The 22,695-nt window shown below is 45.1% G+C and overlaps 1 protein-coding gene across 1 annotated transcript in view; it reads right to left on the bottom strand.

Moving 5' to 3' along the window:
• DPP9 (dipeptidyl peptidase 9) overlaps positions 1-22,695 on the bottom strand; it is a 1,882,741-nt gene that overhangs the window by 369,260 nt on the left and 1,490,786 nt on the right. The window lies entirely within an intron of this gene.

Here is a 22,695-nt window from a genome sequence, read left to right as displayed (position 1 = left end):
ATATATATATATATATATATATATATATATATATATATATATATATATATATATATATATATATATATATATATATATATATATATATATATATATATATATATATATATATACATATATATATATATATATATACATATATATATATATATACACACACACACACACACACACACATTATATATATATATATATATATATATATATATATATATATATATATATAAAAATATATATACGTGCAATTGTAACATAAACTTTACCTTTATCTAAAAGCAAACACACCACAAAGGCTGTAGAATATAGTGAAGGAAAGAGAAGCTCTAAAGGGGGAAGGAGTCTGGGTAACCCGGACTGCAAGAGTGAATACACTCGAAAATCTACCTTTACGGTAAGTGTACACAACTGTACTATGTTCTTTGTGTTTCATTGTTGCAGTCATTACATTTGGGTAGAATCCCAAAGCTATGGATAGGAGGCTGGAACTAAATAGCATTACGAGCAGCTATAAGGCCCTGCAGAACTGCAGTGGCAAAGCCTGCCCTGGACTTAGAGAAGCAAATGATAATGCTTTGTAAAAGTATGAACAGAGCTCCAAGTAGCTTCTAGAATGTCTTTGGTTGGCACACCTCTGAGAAAAGCTGCTGAGGTAGATGCAGCCCTGGTGGAATGCTACCCGATTCCCTTGGGCACCGGTTTACCATGATGCCAACAGCAGAAACGAATGCAGTGGCTTATACACTTTGAAATAGTCTGCTTTGAAATAGCCTTTCCCTCTGATCCTGCAGCAAATGCACGAGTAGTTGCTCAGACTTTCTTAGAGATTTGGTCCTGTTTAAATAGAATCTTAGTTGTCTGTGTACGTCCAAGGAATGCAGAATCCGCTCCCCCTTGTTCTGTAGATTTGGGTAAAAAGTTGGCAGGTGAATAGTTTGGTTAAGAGCCACACTGGATACCACCTTAGGCATAAAGGAAGGATTAGTCCTGAGGGACACCCTATCTAGCTAAATAATGATAAAATGCTCCACAGACATGAGGGCCTGTAGTTCTGAAACCCTTCTAGCAGAAGTGATTGCCAGAAAGAAAGCGGTTTTCCACGATAAAAACTTTATATCTGCAACAGCTGCTGGTTCAAATGGAGGCAGGGTGAGCTTTTCCAACACAAAATTGAGGTCCCATGCAGGAATTGGTGATCTGGGAGGCCTTAAATGTTTGGCCCCTCTAAGATACTGTTTTAGCAGAGGATGAGAAAAGATGGGAGGCTCTGTATTGTAATGAGCCGAGATGGCAGAGGCATGGATTTTTATTGATGAAAAAGATAGGCCCTTGTCAAGCATCTCAGTCAAGTATTGCAAAATCCGAGGAATATTTGGCTTTGCTGTCAGTCCCTTGTGCTTGGTTCCAAGCACATAATCTCTTCCATTTATCAGCATAAGATTTTCTAGTACTAGGCCTTCTGGCTTCCAAAATGACATCCATCACAGATTTACTGAGAGGTGGTGTTTGAATAACTAGAAGACCAGCCATGCTGCCAGGTTCAGAGCTTGGTGCTGATTGTGCAGAATTTGATTGTTCTACTGAAACAGCAGCTGAGGTATCTGAGGCAAGTACCAAAGAGGGAGTTGAGACATATTCCTTAGAACTGGGTACCTGTGCTGGCGAGGCCGGTCCAGGGCAATTAGGATCATTTTTGGTTTTTCCTGTCTGACCTTTAGTAGGACCTTGGGAAGAAGAGGCAGAGGAGGAAAGAAGTAGACTGATAGGTTTTTCCAACTGAAGGATAGGGCATCCATTTTCTATGCTAGTCTGTGATAAGTCCTTGTGCAGAATTTCTCCAGTTGATAATTCTGGGGAGAGGCAAACAGATGTATGTCCGGGCTCCCCCATTTCTCTGCCATCATGTTGAAGACTTGTGGATCCAGTTTCCACTCGTGAGGGTCCATAAGATTTTTGCTTAGGTCGTCTGCCAGAGCATTTTGTTTTCCTGGCAGGAATTGAGCTTGAAGATGTACTTGGTAAGTCAAGGCTGTGTCCCACAATGCCATGGCTAGTCTGCAAAGGGGGTAGGAATGTGCCCTCCCCCCCACTTGTTTATATACCACATAACCGTGGTGTTGTCAGTCTTTATCAGTAGTTGTCCTGGATGAAGTAAGTCCTTGAAGGCTGTCAGGGCATTCTGAACAGCCAACATCTCTTTCTGGTTGATATGCAGATGCATTTGTTTTGGGCTCCATATGAATGAATCTCCCCACCAGGTGGACCCCCCAAGCATAGTCTGATGCGTCTGTAGTTAGGGTTTGGTTGGCAGGGGGTAGAGTGAAAGACTGTCCCATGTTCTGGTGACATGCCTCTGCCCACCAAAGAAACTCCTGTTGTAGGCAGGGAATGAGAGGAATCATTGTTTCCTGACTGTGACAATGTTGACTCCATAAACTTTTTAGATACCACTCTAGTTTCCTCATATGCAGTCTTGCATACGGAATTAGTAGAATGCAGGATACCATGAACCCCAAAGCCTGCAGAAATTGTCTTGCAGAAGACTGGGTTTTTGTTGCCATCTGTTTGAAGTAAATAGTCAGTTGCCTTTGTTTGTCTGGCGTAAGGTAAGCCATCTGGGCAGTTGTATTCAAGCTTGCACCCAGGAATGTAATCTTTTGAGAGGGTACCATTTGTGATTTATTTTCGTTTATTGTGTACCCTAGGCATGTTAGAAGCCTTTTTACAAATGCCAGATGGTGAAGAATGTCCTTGTATTCTGTTTGAATGAGACAGTTGTCCAAGTATGGATAGATTTGTATGCTTCTTTGTCTGCAAAATGCAATTACTGGTGCCAGGCACTTTGTAAAGACCCTGGGCACAGTAGATAAGCCAAAGGGCAGTGCAGAGAATTGGTAATGCATAAAACCAACCTTGAAGGAGAGGTATCTTCTGCACGATTCCCTTATTGGGATATGCAGGTATGCCTCTTAAGTCTAGAGTCACTAGCTAAGCATTCTTGCCCAGCATGGGCAGAAGCTGTTGCAAAGTCAGCATTTTGAATTTTGGGATGTCCAAGAATGTGTTCAAAATCGATAAATCCAGTACTGGGCACCAGGCAGTCTTTTCTGGGTACCAAGAACAGTCTTGAGTAAAACCCTTGTCCTTTTTCTAGTTCTGGTACTGGCTGAATAGCCCCCATATCTATGAGGGACGTAACTTGTTTCTGTGCCTCTGCCCATTGATTTTGTGGCAGATCTGGCCAACTGTTTGGAATTGGCAAGGTATGGAAATGAAATCTGTATCCCTGGGATATTATGTTTAACACCCACTCGTCCTGGGTTATTAACTGCCAATTCTGGGTTATTAACTGCCAATTCTGAGCATGAAGTGCTAGTTTTCCCCCTAAGGGGGCTGCCAAAAGACAAGTGCTTGGTGATGGCAGAGGGAAGTCATTGAGACTGCTTACTGTAGGGTTGTGCTTTGTTTCCTCCAGATTTGGAAGTAGAGGCACCCCAAGGCTTTGACCTGTAGGAACCCTGTGATTGGTATCTAGAGACTTTAGAGTGCCTGGATTTGCCCCGTGAGGCTCTGTCGGACACAGGAAAGGACCAATTTTTTGTAGGCCAGTGTCTACTGAATCTTGGTGGCTGCACTTGTAAGAAGTCTTTTACAGTTTGCATAGACTTGGCTTTATCTTCTATTTTCTTTAAAACCTCTTCTGCCCTATTAGCAAACAGACTATCATGCTGTAAAGGTGCATCCAACAATTTAGCTTTAACATGATCAGGCAGATTTGCTCTTTGAACCAGGCATGCCTTCTAATCACAGATCCAGTAACTGCGACCCTGCAGGAGGCCTCCTGGAATCAAAACCACATTGCAAAGTATGCTTTCCAGCCTGTTCTACTGCATGCAATAATTCCTGTAATTCTTTATTTTCCACACATTCAGAAATCAACATTTTCTGTTTCAATAATCCCATAACATGCTGTTGATATTTAAGCATATGAAACTGGCAGTTTAAGGGCCTAACTGCCAAGGTTGCAGCCGTATAAACCTTCTTTCCCCATCTATCCAGCACCCTGGAATCTCCATCAGAGAGGGTAGGATTCTTAGCTGTTGAGGCCTTTATTCCTTTGGGACCCTGTGAGATAGTTTCAGGGTCAGCAGCAGGATTTTTGAATAAAAATTGGTAGGAGTCAGGAGCCCTGTAATATCTGTCTGGCTTGCTAGGAGCCGGAGGTAGGGAATCTGGAGCCATGCTTTATTTCGAAAACACATCAACAACAATGTCTAATACAGGAGGTATGACCAAAGGCCTATGCTGAGGGAGAAGGAGGAAATCCCTAAGCCTCTTTTTTGATTCTGAGAAATCTTGACTCTCCCAATGAAAATGTTCCCTCAAAGTATGCAAAGTTTCACCAAAAGAATAATCTTCAGGAGGAGATGCAGATGGGATGGATTCCTCTGAATCTGAACCCTCATAGGGTGGTACAGAAAATTCCTGATCAGAAGAGGAATCAGAAGAAATAGAAACCTGATCTGAAGATTCATAATCAGTGCTTGCCTAGGCCTCTTATCGGGGGGGGGGGGGGGGGTTGGGAACCCCTGATAAAGGTAATTAAGTCTTCAGGCATTTAGATCATCTGTTTCTTGGGCATAGAGGTCTGAGCATGTGGCTCATGCATCAGTTTCTTAGCCTTAGAAGTTGCTTTTGTCTGTTTTTGAAGCTGACATCGGTTTTATATAGAAATGCTGAGGCCTGAAAACACCCTCAGAAGCCGGTGCCTGCTCAGCGGCTCCAGACCCATCGGAGTGAGAGATATCCGCAGGTACAATACTCTGAGAATCTCGCGGCATGCCGGACTCCACATGGGTTTCGGTAGAGGCATGCGACATGAAAATAATGGGTATCAGGGGCTGCAAAAGCACCTGAATACCAGCGAACCGACTGGCTTAGGAGAAGCTTCGTTGGTTTTGGACCTCGACGGTCTGTCTCTGTCTTTTTCTTTGCGTTTTTTGTGAACTCCGGTAGTCGGATTGCTATCCAACGATATTTCAGGGTAGTTAAATCGGTTTCCAAAATATTCTGAAGCATAGATATACAGACGTTTAATAGTGCGTTGGTTAAATCTAGCACAAAACCGACAGCAAGGCACGTTATGATCTGGGCCTAGGCAAGGAATACAGTACATATGGTATTCCTTATGAGGTATTTGCTTCCCACAAGTAATGCAATTATTAACTTTTACTGACATCGGTATGGAACAAGAAAAAGTTTCCCCAACGGGGTACTTAGCTTTAATTGAAGATTCCGGTTCTGAAACTTGAATGTGAAAATTTCAGGAGTCTGCCGACCGGCACTTGCGAACTGCTTCTGCTTCAGGCACCGCGCGGCAAGAAAGAATAAAGAAAATGGCATTGGCTGCCTGTTTTATACCCCTGACGACCTGACGTCATGGAAGAGGAGACGGCAACTGATGCAGGACCCAAGATTTTGATATTCAGGCTGACTGAGGGCAACCTGCCAGCAGATTACCCAAATGTAATGATTGCAACAGTGAAACACGAAGAACATCCTTAAAACACTGGACCCCACCCAGTGTGTGTTCGTGAAGGGTCGATCTGGTCTCCTGAACCTTAATGACTTCTTCGAGTCAGTTTCCAGAGCCGTGAATGAGGGTAAGGCAGTCCACACAGTCTATCTGGACCTCGCCAAGGCCTTTGACACCATCCCCCACTCTGGAATCATAGATAAACTAACCTGGGCATTAATCCCTACGTCACTCGATGGGTTGCCAACTGGCTTACTGACAGAGCCCACACTGTAAAAGTAGCTGACTCCAAATCCAGCTCCAGACAAGTGGAGTACCTCAGGGTTTAGTCCTGGGACCTCTCTTGTTTGGCATCTACTTCTCTGAAGTACAGGCCAACACCTAAGGGACTCTGGCTAACAAAGTTCGTAGATGACTGCAAACTGGGAGCCATTATTAAATCCCCAAATGATGTGGATACCCCACAAAAGGGCCTTACAGAAACAGATGCTTGGTGCCAGAACCATAGGCTCAAGCTCAATGCCAAAAAATATATAGTTATTCCCTTTGGGAAAAAACATGTACCCATGAATTATCACATAGGTGGCAGTACACTAAACACTGAAAGTGTGATGAGACTTAGGACGCAGGTGGACAGTGGTCTCACCTTCAATAAACACATCACCACAAAAGTCAGGAAATCCTTCTAGGTGGCACACCTCATCACTAAGGGCTTTTCATCCAGAAAAAAAGGAGGTCATTGTTCCACTGTACCCATCCCTCATTAGACCCATTAATGAATAAAATGTCCCATTTGTTATGTACCTCTCAAGACATCTGCAACAACTGGAAAAGTGGAGAAATACCTCACTAAAAGAATCACAGGCCTAAAGCAGATGCCCTATGCTGACCGCCTTAAAAAACTCCAGCTATACTCTTGTCGCATATAGTCTACTCCAAGGTGATCTCTGCTTAACATACAAGGCCATGTCAAACCCAGAGCTGTTGGACTTGCTACACAAAGAAATCCCAATCCCTCAGAGTCACACGCTCCAGGGATCTAAATCTTGTCAACACAATAAACAAAGCATGCTGGAGGGATAGGTTCGTGACCCAGAGACTCCCCAGACTCTGGAATAGACTGCCCATACATGTCAAGCAGAGCACCTCTTTGTCCCGCTTCAAAAGGAACCTTGTTGATTGGATGGGAGAAAGGAAATTCACCCCAGGGATCACGTTGGTCACCCTGCTAAACAGGGGTCCAGGGAAGTAAATAGTGTGGGAAGAAATAGCCAGGGAATTGTTATGGCTAGGCTTGTATAGACCCTAGGGCCAATAGCCTAGTACCAACCCATGAACCTATGAACATCTATAAGAAATTGATTCTAGGGAATTTTGCTAGAATTAGTGGCCTAAGTAGGTAATGGAAGATATGCTATGTCAAATACCAGAAAGTAGTAACACAATATTTCGCAGGTCGAAATCAAACAAACTGCTAGCAGAACCAAGTACTGGCAGGAAATAAAGGAAGTAATCATCAAATCATGTTTCCTTTGTATACTGTACCTTTTAGTTAAGTTTGACCAGCTACTATACAGACGGGGACTAATGGTGGTTGTGTATGACTTTAAATCTCATGGCTGGTCAAACAGGACAATGAACTTGAGATTCTCCATCTTCAAAAGCACCATAAGCCAAATCCCACAGCACTTATTTGCAAGCCATAGGACCCCATCTATGACCCAGGAAACCCATGCATTACTGGAAATGCTCACCACCCAATCCAACAGCGTGCAACAAGATAAAACCAATCTCAAACTAAACAAACCTATCTGAACACAAATAAAATCTACCAAACCCATTTCTGAGGTACATTTGTCCTACCAGTCCAAGGACAACCACAAAACATTATTGAGCTAAGTCCACAACTTCAAATGACCCAGTGCCACAAATGCTAACACAGACAAATAACTGGCATCTGAGCCATGGACTAACTAAATGGCAAGAAATACATAACAGTATCCCCAGGAAGTCATCCAGCCGTTGTAACTGTCATATTGACACCACATCCCTAAGAGTTGGCTCAGTAGTCAGGGACTTGAGGGCACACAGAAATCTAGCCTTTGACCATCACATGTCTACACTAGTGAGGAAATCATTCTGTTTTGCAACACACAAAGGTAAGGCATATAAGCCCAAGGAAGTCAATGTTCCACTGTATTCAGCATTCTTCAGACCTATCGAGTACAATGCCCCATTTAGTACATAACTAACCAGGCATATCCAAGAAGTGGAACATCCACAAAGGTTGCTCAGTAAAAGAACATACAAGAGATATCACAAGTGAAAGCTGCTGAAAGTTGTACACAAAATGAAACATTGCTAGAGAAAGGCCATACAGCACAGTACCTTTCTCTGGAATTCAATGTGTTTACTAGGCAAAGTATGTTTGTGCAAGTAAACTTAACAAAACAGAAACAAATTTAAATAGATCCTTGTTGCAGTAGCAAAAAGCTGTTATGGAATGTTATCCTGCAAAGGATATTGGACATAGGGACAGTATACAAAAGCTTTTGGGTGCCTCATACACTGTATACCAGCTGAAAAACAGCATGCTATAGATATGATGTACAGGGCCCACAATTCAGAGCTTTCTTGTCTTTATAAAGGGAGGCTGCAACCAAAAGATATGCCATGATCACATATGTCAAGAGGAGTCAACTTATGTCACACCAGAAATATAGGTACAGGGTTGACTATGACCCCACCAAGGAAGGCAGTAAACAGCCATGAAAAACAAAATAGGGAGTGGAGAGAGAGAGTTCTGCCACAGTGATCTATTCAAACATTGCTGTTACGTAAAGTTTACTTGCAGTTCCACTCTGCTCATCATTATATCACTGTTGTATTAGCAAACAACTATAAAAGATTATTGCCAAATCTTAAAAACAGTGGAGGATTAAAACAAAAGCCCAGAAGACCTCAGAGAATAGGGTTAGCTAATCTTATTCTGACATTGGAAAATAAGTCAATTTGGTAGTGTTTAGCTGAAGTGTTAAATGATGACCAAGCTGCCACCTCTAGAATTAACCCCTTTCCAAAAGGCCTCAGAAGTAGCCACATCTCCAGTGGTGTTGTCCTGACATTCGGGGGGGGGGGGGGGGACTTTTTCCTCAGAGAGAATAGCAAAATAGCAGCACTGAACGCCCTGAGATAACTATCTAGATCTGGCTTGCATGGAAACTGATTGCCCTTTTCCCTTACCCTCAAAAGAAATAAGGAGCCGGTCTGATCAGTAAACGCAGTCCTGGACCAGGAAAAGGAATCCAGTACATAATGCTTTGTAAAAATATGTAGGAGAACCATGTAGTCAGCTCTAAAATGGCTCTAAATTCCACCCCTTTCAAATATGCAAAAGAAAACAAAGCTCTATTACAAGGTGCCTTAATCCTCCCTGGAAACATTTTACTATGGCAGGAATAAGAAGCAAATGTACAGTAAGGAAGTTGCAGTCATCACACTTGGGTTAACTGCCTGCAGGTAGCCCTCAGTCAGCCCAAATACCAGAGACTTAGTATTTCTGTGTCGGACACTGTCGCTTCTTCCCCGACGTTAGGTCGTCAGGGGTATAAATACAGGCAGCCAATGCCATTACATCAGTTTTTCTTGCCCCAAACGTCAGGAGCTCCCAAATAGGGAGCTAGGATATGGTGGGGAAACACCACCAGTAAAAAAATACCAATACCAGTAGGAATAGCCATAGAGTGGAGAGAGAGAAAACCAAGGAAGCTGGAGGGAGGGAAACCAGGACTTCAACAGTGAATACACTCGAACATCTACATTTATGGGAAGTGTACACAACTGTACTATGTTCTTCGTGTGTCACTGTTGCAGTCATCACAGTTGGGTTGATTCCCAAAGCTGAGGAAGGGTGGAGGCAGTCAAGAACAGTTGAGGCTGTTTAAGTAGGCCTTGCAAGACTGCTGCAGCAAAACCTGCTCTGGATGTGGAAAAGATAGGCAGGTGGTAATGCTTGGTGAAGTTGTGCACAGAACTCCAGGTGGCAGCTTCAAAAATGTCCCTGGTAGGGGCCCTAGTGGTATGTGTTTTGACCCCCTGAGGGGTTTGTTTTTCAAGGTGATTGTAGCAGAAATGGATGCAGTGCACTATCCATTTGGAAATGGTTTGTTTTGAAATGGCCTTGACCTCTGCCCATGGTGCAAAGCTGACTAGCAACTGGTCAGGTTTTCTGAAAGGCTTAGTCCTATCAAGGTAGAATCTGAGCTGTCTGTGCACGTCCAAAGAGTGCAGGATCCTTTCCCCTTTATTTTGAGGATTAGGGAAGAAGGTTGGCAAATGAATGGATTGGTTGAGAGCCACACTGGACACCAATTTAGGCATAAAGGAAGGGTTGGTCCTGATGGAAGCCCCTGTCAGCATGGAAAATAAGAAGTTATGTACCTACCATAACGTTCCATGTTAGCTGTCTTCTTCTTGCCTTCTTTCTTGCTGGATGGGTTCGGAGCCGATCCTCGGCTCCGACTCGGCAATACTAAAAGCTCGAGAGCTAATTCCACCGGCTCGAGGCTCCCCTATATCCCACAATGCTAGGCGGTAACTACTCAGATCTCGTTTGGTAGCTATACCAAGCAATACTAGTCTCCAAAATGGAGTAACAAGTTTCGGAAGAAGAAACACAAAGAATTCCGGTCGGTCTGTCCAGGCTTGGGGGAAGGAGGAGGGGCCTTAGAAAGAAGCGAGAAGAAGACAACTAACATGGAGCGTTACGGTAGGTACATAACTTCTTAATGTTAAGTTGTCAATCTCGCCTTCATTCTTGCTGGATGGGGCGTTCCTAGCACCTTATCCCGGGTGGCCTATCGGAACAGACTCTTGAGAACAGTGGAACCAAAATTGGCACGGCTTCTGGAAACCATGTCCAATTTGTAATGTGAAATGAATGTATGAGGAGAAGCCCATGTGGCTGCTGCACAGATTGAGTCTATTGGCAACCTGTCCTGAAAGGCAATGGATGTAGCTAATGCCCTGGTTGAGTGAGCTCTAGGTCTTGAGGGTAATTTCTGATGTCTAATCTCATAGATGAAAGTAATTGTAGAAGTTAGCCATCTAGACAGAGATACTTTGGTAACTGGAAGGTCTAGTCTTCCTTCTGCATATGACAGAAACAATTGATCAGATTTCCTGAGTTGTTTAGTTCTGTCTAAGTAATATCTCAGCTGGCGATGAACATCCAAAAAATGCAGCTTTTGCTCTGATCTATTTGAATAGTTAGGGAAAAAGACGGGGAGATCAATAATCTGGTTTAGGTTAATTTGAGAAGAGATTTTTGGTAAAAAGGTTGGGTTCGTCCGGAGAGATACTCTGTCTTTGTGAAAAACTAGGTAAGGAGGACGACTGCAGAGGGCTTGGAGTTCTGATACTCTTTTCGCTGAAGTTATAGCTACCAGAAAAAGTGTCTTCCAGGAAAGCAATTTTAGAGAACATGAAGCCGCTGGTTCGAAGGGGGGAAGAATTAAAGACGCCAGAACCAAGTTTAAATTCCATTGAGGTGGAGGGTCTTTGATCGGAGGTTTGAGGAGAAATATACCTCTTAGGAAGGCCTTACAGAGCTTGTGAGCCATAATGCTGGATTCTGAAACACCCACATGAAAATTTGAAATGGCAGCCAACTGAACTCTAATGGTTGACGCAGAAGATCCTAAATGAAAAAGTTCCGCTAGGAAGTCTAAAATGGACTGGATAGATGCAGTAAAAGGATCAATGTTTTTCGATGATGCCCAAAGGGAAAAACGTTTCCATTTACTAGTATAAATCTTCCGGGTAGAGGATTTATGAGAGGCTATCAATATATCTCGGACCGAGCGAGATATTGAGGGAAGCCTGGCTAAGGTAGGAATTGGAGAAACCATGCTGTGAGGTTTAGGGAAGACAGATTGGTGCAGCTGACCCGACTGATGGGTAATCAGATCTGGTACTGGGTCCAGATGCCAAGGCTGCTCCAAAAGGTAACGATGAAGAAAGGGGAACCATATCTGTCGAGACCAGTAAGGGGCAATGAGGATCATAGTCACTCTCAATGCAATGGCTTTCTGAATTAGTTGAGGTATCAATGGAAAGGGGGGAAAAGCATACAGAAGTCCCCGGGGCCAATCGTGGACTAGAGCGTCTCTGGTGGGATGGCCTGGTAACGGGAAGAGCGTGAAGAAGTCTTGACACTTGCTGTTTTGGGGAGTAGCAAAAAGATCGCAGCAAGGATGGCCCCATCTTAGAAATACCTTCTAGAACTGATGTCTTTAGAGACCACTCGTGTGGCATGAGAATTGCTCTGCTCAACCTGTCTGCAATGACGTTGGATTTCCCGGGGATGTGCGTCGCTGTCAGAAAACGTTGAGAAGAGATCGCCCATTGCCAAAGTCTGAGTGCTTCTCGACATAAAGGGTATGATCTGGTTCCGCCTTGTTTGTTGATGTACCACACCACGGACATGTTGTCCGTTTGAATTGCAATAGTCCCTATGGGAAGAGAGTCGTGAAGGGCTTGCAACGCTAAAAGCACTGCTCTCATCTCTAGGACATTTATGTGCAAGTGGCACTCGAAGGGTTGCCATGTGCCCTGGACTGTCCTGCCCTGATAATGCCCCCCCCACCCGATCAGGGAGGCATCTGTTGTCAACGTGGCAACTGGAGGGGGGAGAATGAAGGGTCTTCCTTGGAGAAGTTGAGGTGACGTGACCCACCAAGATAGTTGGTTCTTGCATACTTGAGTTATCAGTATGGTATGGGACATTGGGAGTCGTTGAAAGGACCATTGGGTAAAGAGCATCCACTGGAGGATCCTCATGTAAAAGCGAGCTAAGGGGAGAAGAGGAATAGCTGCCGCCATGAGTCCTAGTACCTTTAACACCAGTCTGGCTTTGACTTTGACCAAATGCAACAAAAGGGAAACTTGGTTCCAAATGTCTAAAACCCTCTGCTCTGAGAGTGTTGCTGAAAGAGTCTGCGTATCTAATTTGGCGCCTATGAAAGTAATAGACTGACAAGGCGACAAGGCAGATTTTTCGAAATTTATTGATATGCCTAGAGCTTGACAGGTTTGCATGGTGAAATTTCTGGATAGTAGAAGCTGATGCCTGGTGGTGGCCGTAAGGAGCCAATCGTCCAGATATGGAAACACCTGGAATCCCTGGCCTCAAGTGAGCCGTGACCACTGCCATGCATTTGGTGAACACTTTCGGGGGCTGTAGTGAGACCAAAGGGCAGGGCTCTGAACTGGTAGTGACTGGCTCCCAGCCTGAAGCGGAGATATCTCCTGGAGCGTCGGTTCATTTTGATGTGATAGTACGCGTCCTGAAGATCTATAGAGCACATCCAATTGTCCTGGCCCAAGAAGGGTAGGATGGACTGTAGCGTGACCATCCGGAATTTTGTTTTCTTGACAAACTTGTTTAAATGACTGAGATCTAGAATGGGCCTCCACTCCCCTGTTTTTGGTACCAAAAGAATTTGGAGTCGATTCCGGATCCTTGCTGGTCGGCTGGGACTGGTTGGATGACTCTTTAATAGCAGCTTTGAAACTTCCAATGCTGCTTTTTCCCTTAGACCGGGTGGAACATCTGGAAGGGATTTTTTTGGTTGAGTTGGAATGTGAATAAAGGGAATTTTGTAACCCTCGGATATGATCGACTGTACCCATTTGTCTTGAGTTAAGGAAAGCCAGGCATCTGGGTACAGTGATAATCTTCCCCCGACTGCCTCCGAAGGCGGACAGCCGGGCAGCCCCTCAGGGGTGCTGAAAGGGTTTGTCAGAGAACACCTCTCTGCTACCCTGGTTTTGCGGACCTCCTCTGCCTCTGGGGCGGCGTCGATTATTGTTCCCCCTCTGCCTCTAGAGGGGAATCGACCCTGTGCGTCAGATGAGACTCCCTGAGATTGTTTCCGAAACCACATCTTCCCTCCCCTCTGACCTTTGGGATAGGGTCTAGAAGGGGTGGAAAAATGGACTACTACGGCAGAGAGAGTCTTACCTTCCACCTCGCACCTGGTCAATGTATCCTTCACCTGTGGACCAAACAAAGATGATCCGTCAAAGGGGGAGTTGGTGAAGGACGCCTTGAAAGGGTCCGCAAAGTTGCACAGTCGCATCCAGGCGTGCCTTAAGGCAATGCCTGTGCCTGCAGATCTACTCGCTCCATCTGCTGCGTATGAAACCAGTCGCATGGAGGAGTTCACTATTGAATTTAGGGTTGCCAACTGGGAGTTCATTGTGTCTTTGAACCCCTCAGCTGTAGGATCCTTCATCAGTTCATCCATATCCTTGAGTAAATCTCTTTGGAGACGGGTGAAGTGGCATAAGTAGTTCAGTGACCGCATAGAAAAGGTCGCTGATGAAAACATCCGCTTGCCGTACCTGTCCATGGTCCTAGATTCTTTATTAGGAGGATGGACAGGAACAGAAGGATCAGTTAGTTCCTTCTTTGTGGCCGCAGCCACCACCATGGCATCAACCGGGACACCTTTGGAAAGAAACTGTTTGTCTGAGGGAGCAGTGATAAATTTGGATGGTCTCCTCGGGTGGGTTCCACTGAGTCAGGAGCCGCCCAAGCCTTCCTTGCCACCACTTCCATAAGGGGTCAAAGGAGGGACACCCAGGAGGTAGAAGGGCGAGAACCAAACGCCTCAAGATACACTGACTCATCCTCCGAAGGGTTAAGGGCTGGCCAATTTCCCCTCTGTTTGAGTATTTCTAGGATGTCCACAAAGGAGACATCCTCAGAGGGGGAACGGGGGGACCCTTCGGATTCCTCCAAGTCAGTGTCAGAGGTGATAGACTCAGGGGAGTCAATGTGCTTCCTCTTGCACTGCCTCTTCCTAGGGGGATCTCCTGCAGGGTCAGGAGATACCTCGGAAGAGGAGGAAATTCCCAATGGGGAAACTTGAGGAGGTGGTTCTCTACAGTGTGAGACAAGGGGGTGAGCAGAAATCTCCGCAGGCACTGTAGGAGGAGGAGCTGATGGAACCGACTGCGGGGCAGAACCCGGTTCTAGCACGCTCCGCATGACCTCGAAGGCATCCCTGTCAGGCAAGGTCCGAGGCCCTCGCTCAAGAGACAAGGACCTCCCGGCACCGACAGAGACGGCTCCGCCGATGTCAGAGCCGAACTCACCAGCGCAAGCCCGAGAGGGAGAGCGGGGTCGGACAAGGGTCCGATGCCACTCGCCCCCTCGGAGCCGACGAGGGAAGCTCGGCGCCAAGATCCCTCCAAAGAGGAGATCGAGGACGACGGAGCCGAAACGATGGTATCGGATCCGCACCGACAGTGATGGGTCCAACAAGCCTTGGCTCCGAACTCGAAGGAGTCGGAGGAGGAATATAATGAGGGACGGGAATAGCCAACGACTGATGAGTCGGGCTATGGAGCATTTGGGCCAGTGCCTCGGACTTAAAAAGTCTACTCACCACCCTCTGCAAGTCATGGTCTGACAACCTGGAAGACCGAGAGGAATGTGATTTGTGGCTCCGCTCGAAAGGAGAGGAGATCCTGGTGCCAGTGTACGGAACCGATTGAGGGGACCTGGATCTCTTCCTGTAAGATGGCTCGATAATGGTATCGGAGCCGATGGGGATTTCTAGCTTCAGCTCCAGCCGAGCCAAGTAATAGTAAAGGTAGATCCTATGGAAGGGATCTTGATCTCTTCTTAGAATGTGGCTCGATAGTATCGAGCCGATGAAGCTTTAACAGTCGGCTCCAGCCGAGCCGGTAATAGTTTTAGGCCCAAGAACATCGGCTCCGGCCGGAGCCGATGTCGGAACCTGCTTCGACATTTCTACAGTCGACTCAGGAGCAGGAGTCGACTGTTTAGAAGCCTTAGAAGGTTTTCCTGAACTGGACTGAGTCGGGGGGCCTTCAGGCTTTAACAAACCCCTTAAAATGAGTTTGTTTTTGCGCTCCTGCAGGACTCGAGGGCTGAAACCATGGCAGACAGCACACGAGTCCTGCAGGTGCACAGGCCCCAGGTAATACACACAAGAAGTGTGACCGTCTGTCAGAGACATTTTCTGACAGCACGAGTCACACTTCTTGATGCCTGAGACCTTTTATTTAGACATCGAAGGTAATGCCTGACAACAACAAAAACACACAGACACACCCTGAATAAAAAAGTTATTTAACTAATAACTAAAGACTAAAGGCCACAAACACACACACACACAAAAGCCCTTATTGTACAAAAAAAAGGGAAGACTAAACTTAGTCACTAAAGGACTGGGGAAAGGGAAGGGGCCGAAGGCCTAAAGATAAGGGGAGAAGGGGAAAATAAATATACTCGACAAAGAAGGGGGTCGAGAGATCTAATATCTAAATAAAACTAAAAGGGGCTATATATAATCACAAAAAACGAGTTTTATAAGTACCAAAAAGGTAAAGGTTAAACCAACCTGCCTGAGCCAGTAGAAGAGCACCTCGTCAGCTATAGCGGCAAACGAGATCTGAGTAGTTACCGCCTAGCATTGTGGGATATAGTGGAGCCTCGAGCCGGTGGAATTAGCTCTCGAGCTTTTAGTATTGCCGAGTCGGAGCCGAGGATCGGCTCCGAACCCATCCAGCAAGAATGAAGGCGAGATTGACAACTTAACATTGAAGGGTTCCACAGCAATCAGTGCTTGTAACTCACTCTTCTAGCTGAAGTGACGGCTAGAAGCAAAGCTGTTTTCCAAGAGACAAATTTTAACTCTGCTGAAGCAGCAGGTTCAAAAGGGGTAAGTGTGAGCTTTTCCAGTACAAAGTTAAGGTCCCAAAGCAGGGGTGGGTCCTCTCCTTGGTGGCCTTAAGTTGTTTTCCCCTCTCAGGAACTGTCTGATGAGAGTGTGAGAGAATAGAGGTGGCTCAGTATAGTAATGAGCCGAGATGGCAGAGGCATGGATCTTAATGGAGGAGAAGGATAGGCCTCTGTGGAATAGTTCTGCTAGGTAATCCAGGATTAGAGGTAAGGAGGGCAGTGCTGTGTCCTTTCCTTTAGACTGAATCCAAGAACAATACCTTTTCCACTTATCAGCATAGGATTTCCTTATACTGGGCCTTCTGGCTTCAAGGATGACGTCCAGCACCTGTTTGCTTAGGGTTGCTGGTGGAGTATTCAAGACATAAGCCAGGCTTGCAAGATTTAGGGTTTGCAATTGTGGATGCAAATTCTGTCCCTCCTGCTGAGAGAGCAGGGTTGGGGTCTGCTGTGGGTGCCAGGGTGGCACTGTTGTCAGGCTGCGCAGGAGTGGGTACCAGTGTTGGCGTGGCCACTCCGGGGCAATCAGAACTGTCCTTGGCCTGTCTTGTTTTATCATGAGTAATACCCTAGAGAGAAGGGGCAGAGGGTGAAAGGCATAGATTGAGAGGTTTTCCCATTGAAAGAATAGGGCATCCACTTTCCAGGCCCGGGTGTGAGAGGTCCTGGTGCAGAATTTGCTTAGCTGGTGGTTGTATTGGGAGGGAAAGAGATCCAACTGTGGGATTCCCCATTTCTGAATCAGAAGGTTCTGGGCTCCAATTTCCACTCATGTGGGTCAAGGAGATTTCTGCTTAAATCGTCGGCCAGTGAGTTTTGTTTGCCTGGCAGGAATTGAGCTTGTAGACAGACTTGGATGTCCAAGGCCATGTTCCATAGGGCCATGGCTAACCTGCAGATTGGGTAAGAATGGGTTCCCCCCTGCTTGTTGATGTACCACATACAGTTGTCCTGGAAGGAGTAGGTATCTGAAAGCTGTCAGGGCATTCTGTACAGCTAGCATCTCTTTTTGGTTGATGTGCAGATGAATTTGACTTGGGCTCCAGTGGCCCTGAATATATTTGCCAGCCATGTGAGCCCCCCCATGCATAGTCTGATGCATCTGTGGTCAGGGTCTGGGCGGCGTGGGGTTGAGTAAAAGGCAGTCCTTTGTGGTTGCATGCTTCTGTCCACCAAAGGAACTCTGTCCTTAGACAAGGTATTATAGGAATGACTGTTTCCAGGTCCTGAAAATCTTGGCACCAAAGACTGAGTACCACTGAAGTTTCCTCATATGCAGTCTTGCATATGGAATTACTAGTATACATGAACCCTAGGGCTTGCAGTATTTTTCTTGCAGATAGCTGGGTTCTGGTGGCCATTTGTTTGAAGTAGTCTGTCAGACCTGTTTTTCAGAAGTGAGGAATGCCATCTGGGAATTTGTGCCCAAGCTTGCTCCCAGGAATACAATCCTTTGACCGGGTACCAGTTGTGATTTCTTTTCGTTGATGGTGTGCCCCAATGCAGGGAGAAGGCTCTTTACAAATGCCAGGTGCTGAAGCAGCAATTCCTGACTGTTCGCCTGAATCAGGCAGTCATCAAAGTATGGGTAAAATTTGGATATTACTCTGCCTGCAGTATGCAATGTCTGGAGCCAGGCATTTTGTGAATACCCTGGGCGCAGTAGAGAAGCCAAAGGGAAGTGCAGAGTAATGATAATGCATAGATCCTGCCCTGAAACGTAGATACTTCTTGCACGACTCCCTTATGGGGATGTGCAGATAGGCTTCTTTTAAGTCTAGGGTGACTAACCAGGCATCCTTGGCTAACACAGGGAGAAGCTGTTGCAGGGTAAGCATCTTGAATTTTGGTACCACCAGGAAGGTGTTTAGAATTGAAAGATCTAGGATTGGGCACCAAGAGCACTCTTTCCTGGGTACCAGGAAGAGTCTGGAGTAGAATCCTTGACCCCTCTGTTCTACCGGAACAGTCTGAATAGCTCTGATATTGAGCAGGGAGAGTACTTGGTTTTGAGCCTCTGCCCACTGCTTTGGAGGAAGGTCTGGAAACCCGCTTGGGGTTGGCAGTGAATGGAAATAAAATTTGTATCCCTGTGATACAGTGTTGAGGACCCATCGCTCCTGAGTGATGGACATCCAGTTTTTTTTTTTTTTTTTTTTGCATGAAGAGCATGTTTTCCTCCCAGGGGCACAAGCAATTGGGCAGGGCTGGGAAGTAGAGTGAAGAAGTCACTACTCCCTGCTTTGGGGGTGGGGGCACTATTGCTTAGATCTCTGCATACCCTGAGAATGTAGTCTGGGTGGTCTGTTTCCCCTGGATCTTGTTTGGGAAGGCCTGGAGGGGGCTGGAAAGGACCAATGTTTTGAAGGGGAATGCCTACTGAATCTAGGGGGTGGCACTTGTAGGAATTATTTTACAGTATGCATAGATTTAACTTTTTCTTTCATCTTTTTAAGAACCTCTTCTGCTTTGGTGCCAAACAAACGGTCCTTATTCTAAGGAGCGTCTAGTAATTTAGATTTAACATGATCTGGCAAGGTCTGCTCCTTCAGCCAAGCATGTCTTCTCAGTACAGAGCCAGTGACTGCTGCCCTGCAAGATGCTTCTAGGGCATCAAAGCGGCACTGCATAGTATGCTTACTGACTTGGTTTGCAGAGTGCATAAGCTCCTGCAATTCTTTATTTTCTGCACAATCAGGAAAAGTTACCACTTTTTGTTTAATAAGTTCCACAATATGTTTGCTGGTATTTCAGCATGTGAAACTGGCAATTCAATGCCCTGATAGCAAGAGCTGCAGAGGTATATACCTTCTTACCGCATCTGTTCAAAGCTCTGGAATCCCTGTCCGAAGGGGTGGGATTTTTGGCTGTAGTAACCTTAATACCTTTAGGCCTCTGGGTCAGCAATAGGATTCTTGAAAATAAACTTGTATCAGGTACTCTGTAGTACCTGTCTGGTTTCCTACGGGCAGGAGGTAAAGTGTCAGGAGTTAAGACTGGATTCCATGAAAACATCATCCACAACATCCAGGACAGGGGTTACAGCTAAAGGCCTATGCCGAGGAAACACTAAAAATTATCGGAGTCTCTTCTTAGACTGAGGATAGTCTTGGCATTCCCACTGGGAATGTTCTCTTAAAGTATGCAAGGTTTCACCAAAATAAAAATCCTCTGGAGGGGAGACAGAGGGAATGGATTCCTCTGCATCTGAATCCTCATAGGCTGATAAGAGCATGTGTCTTCATAAACAGAAAGAAAACAAATGACTCCAAGCCACAAGCGAGGTAAAGTTAGCTCTTTTGTTTACTTAATTTAGCAAACTTCTTCAGACCGGTCTGAAGAAGTTTGCTAAATTAAGTAAACAAAAACGCCAGCTTTACCTCACTTGTGGCTTGGAGTCATTTGTTTTCTTCATTTGGGGATTTTCAGTTCAGCTTGTGCTTGTTTTTGTGCTTCATAATCAGAAAGGTCAGAGTCATCGAACTCCAATAAGATCTTCAGCCATTCTAAGCATTTGTTTTTGTGCCATATGTGTCTGAGCATGCGCTTTGGTCGTCTGTTTTCTAGGCATGGTGCGTACTCTGGGCCTAAAAAACTCGGTAGTTTTGGTTAAAAATTAAGTCGTCTGTTTCGAACATCGGTAGAGCGAAAAACTGCCTCAGAAGCCGGGTGCCTGCACAGCGGCTCCGAACCCATCCAAGGTAGAGACATCTGCTGGTTCCACAATCGAAGAAACATCTCGCGGCATACTGGACTCTGAATCAGTCTCAGCAGAGGCATGCGAATCCAATGAAGCGGGCATCAGGGGCAGCATAGGCGCTTCACTGAGTACCCGCGGACTGGCGACTAGCTTAACGGAAGCTTCGTCAGCAGTTTTGAACCTATGCGATCTCTGTCCGTCTTTATCCTTATGTTTTTTCAGAAGATAGGTAGTCAGATGGCTTTCCGAAGCCATTTCAGAATACAGAGATCGAGAGTGAAAGAATTTAGTGACAGAGCCTGACGACGAATGGTTCGGGCATTAAGGCAGAAAACCGACAGCGAGGGACGTCGTGGTCTGGGCCTAAACAGTTGATGCAGTGACAACTGTTAACTTTTTCTGACATCGGTTACAGCAAGAAAAAAGGATCCCCAACGGGGTACTTAGTTTTAGAATTCTTAAGGATTACTCAACTTGAAAACACATAAGTCAGGTAGCGGCCGACCAGCACTTGCGAACTGCTTCTGCTTCGGGCTCCTCTTCGGCAATAAAGACTTATGTAATGGCGTCGGCTGCCTGTTTTTATACCCCTGATGACCTGACGTCAGGGAAGAAGCGACAGCATCAGACGCAGAAATATTAAGTCTCTGGTATTCGGGCTGACTGAGGGCTACCTGCAGGCAGATAACCCAAGTGTGATGACTGCAACAGTGAAACACGAAGAACATCTGCAATTGTCTGAACAGACACAGATCGCCATCGTCCAGTCCCACACTTGGAATTCAACAGCTGTCCAGCTTTCCTAAAGGAAAAAAAACTGAAACCTGGCTTCCTTAAAGAAAAACATTTGTAAACTTTTCAGTGTTCACAAAATAAAACATTTAAAAACAACTAGCATGCTTAACTGACAGCCCTGAGAATGTCAATCAAGTTGGCACCATAAACAATAAGATAGTCACAAACACTGTAAAACAATGATCCAAAGCACTCAAATTGGAAAAATAAACACCAGATCCCTCCACAAAACAGCGACCACATCCAACTCAAAAATCGTACATACCAAATGCTGCAGCCTTGTAGTATTCACAGTTAATGGCAGCAACAGTCAGAGGTCAATCACTGAAGCACACCAAGGAGCATTTGCAGTTCCACATAGTACAAAAGATTGGGGCCATGGAATGCAACAAAACAGAGGTCCCAGCAGCACCATTTAACAGCAGCCTGTCCTCCAGTTGCATAAATCTTAAGGACTTAAAAAAGGACTCATTTTCAAAGCAAGAGAAATAATGAAGCACACACTGTTCCTAGAACACTTTTATTTTACTCCAAGAACCATAAGCGCAAACTATTATACTGCCAACAAATGATGTCATTTGCTTTTTCCAGACATTATGCTAATTTATTACCCACATTTGTCAGGTTCCTGTCTTTGTAAAAGCATTTGGTTCGTGTAGACCAGGCTGCAGCCAGAGAATTTAATTTTGCACTGGTGTGCTCTTACTGTCGCCCTTCTCCAACCCAGCAGGTAGTTTGCATCACTTTTCCTCTGAAAACCATGCCAACTAAGTTTTTTCATGCTAACTCAGAAAAGCTGCCCCACAGAAAGAATCTCAAATAATTAGTAGGAGTTGTGCAGTCACTTCAGTTATTTGACAGCTATAAGGTATAAAGCACACTGCAGATCACATACGTACAGCTAAACTTATCAATGACTTTAGGATGCATAGTAATACAGCAAATATATGCATAACTTTCCCTCATGAATTGGTATTAACTTCACACAACACAAACTGTTTCAGAGTAACTACAGTAGTCTGTTTATTTGGTAGTTAACAGCCGGGAAACCTGCAACCGAAAAGAGGATTAGAAAAGCACCACAGATGAATAGTAAAATGGCCCACGGGTCAGTGCGAATCCAGGGATGATTGGAGCTGTATATTTCTATCAATTCGGCAGAGGATGCTCTGCAGACACACAAGCACATCATACACCATTCTACCCTCACTGCTAAGATATGGAATATGGAGATCGAGAGTGAAAGAATTTAGTGACAGAGCCTGACAGAGCATTCCAGGAGTTGTACTTAAATCATTCGCCTGTCGTTCAGCCCGGATATTATTAAAAGTGGATTATTTTATTTTTTGAAGCACTCCCTTACAATGGTAGACTACATTACTAAAGTTTGCATATGATCTTGAGGGACAACCCTTTCCTGTGAACAATTACCGATATTCCCCACCCGATTCCTAATTTTTTTGGTTGGACTCAACCAACAGTGGTATGGTACATAAACAAGTAGGTTGGAACGTCATCCGACCACGTCTTCTCAGTTTCCAATGCACACAAGTACATGCAGGCATGGGAAGGGGAAAAAATAGATAAAAAAAATTTAAAAGCTTACCGGAATAAACACACAAAAAGGCCAAACTGAACGGGAACTGTTTGTAGTGTGATCCGTTAAATCCTTGAGTGCCGAAAATAAAATAGAGGATCCAGTATTAGGTGAAATCTCCAATTCTTTGCAAAAAGGAAGGAAATACATGCTGCTGGACCCGCTCTTTATTTGGAGAAAAACAAAAGAAATTTAGTTTGGGGGTGGAGGTGTTATGCAAGTGGTGGCTTGGATTGCAAGAATCCAACTGGCTGCCACCACTTGCTTTATCAGTAACTCTGAAACTGGATTTT

The sequence above is a fragment of the Protopterus annectens genome, chromosome 13.part0 (assembly GCF_019279795.1).
Source record: "Protopterus annectens isolate FY-2018-M chromosome 13.part0, PAN1.0, whole genome shotgun sequence".
Classification (NCBI taxonomy): domain Eukaryota; kingdom Metazoa; phylum Chordata; order Ceratodontiformes; family Protopteridae; genus Protopterus; species Protopterus annectens.
This window is presented reverse-complemented; position numbering and strand designations above follow the sequence as displayed.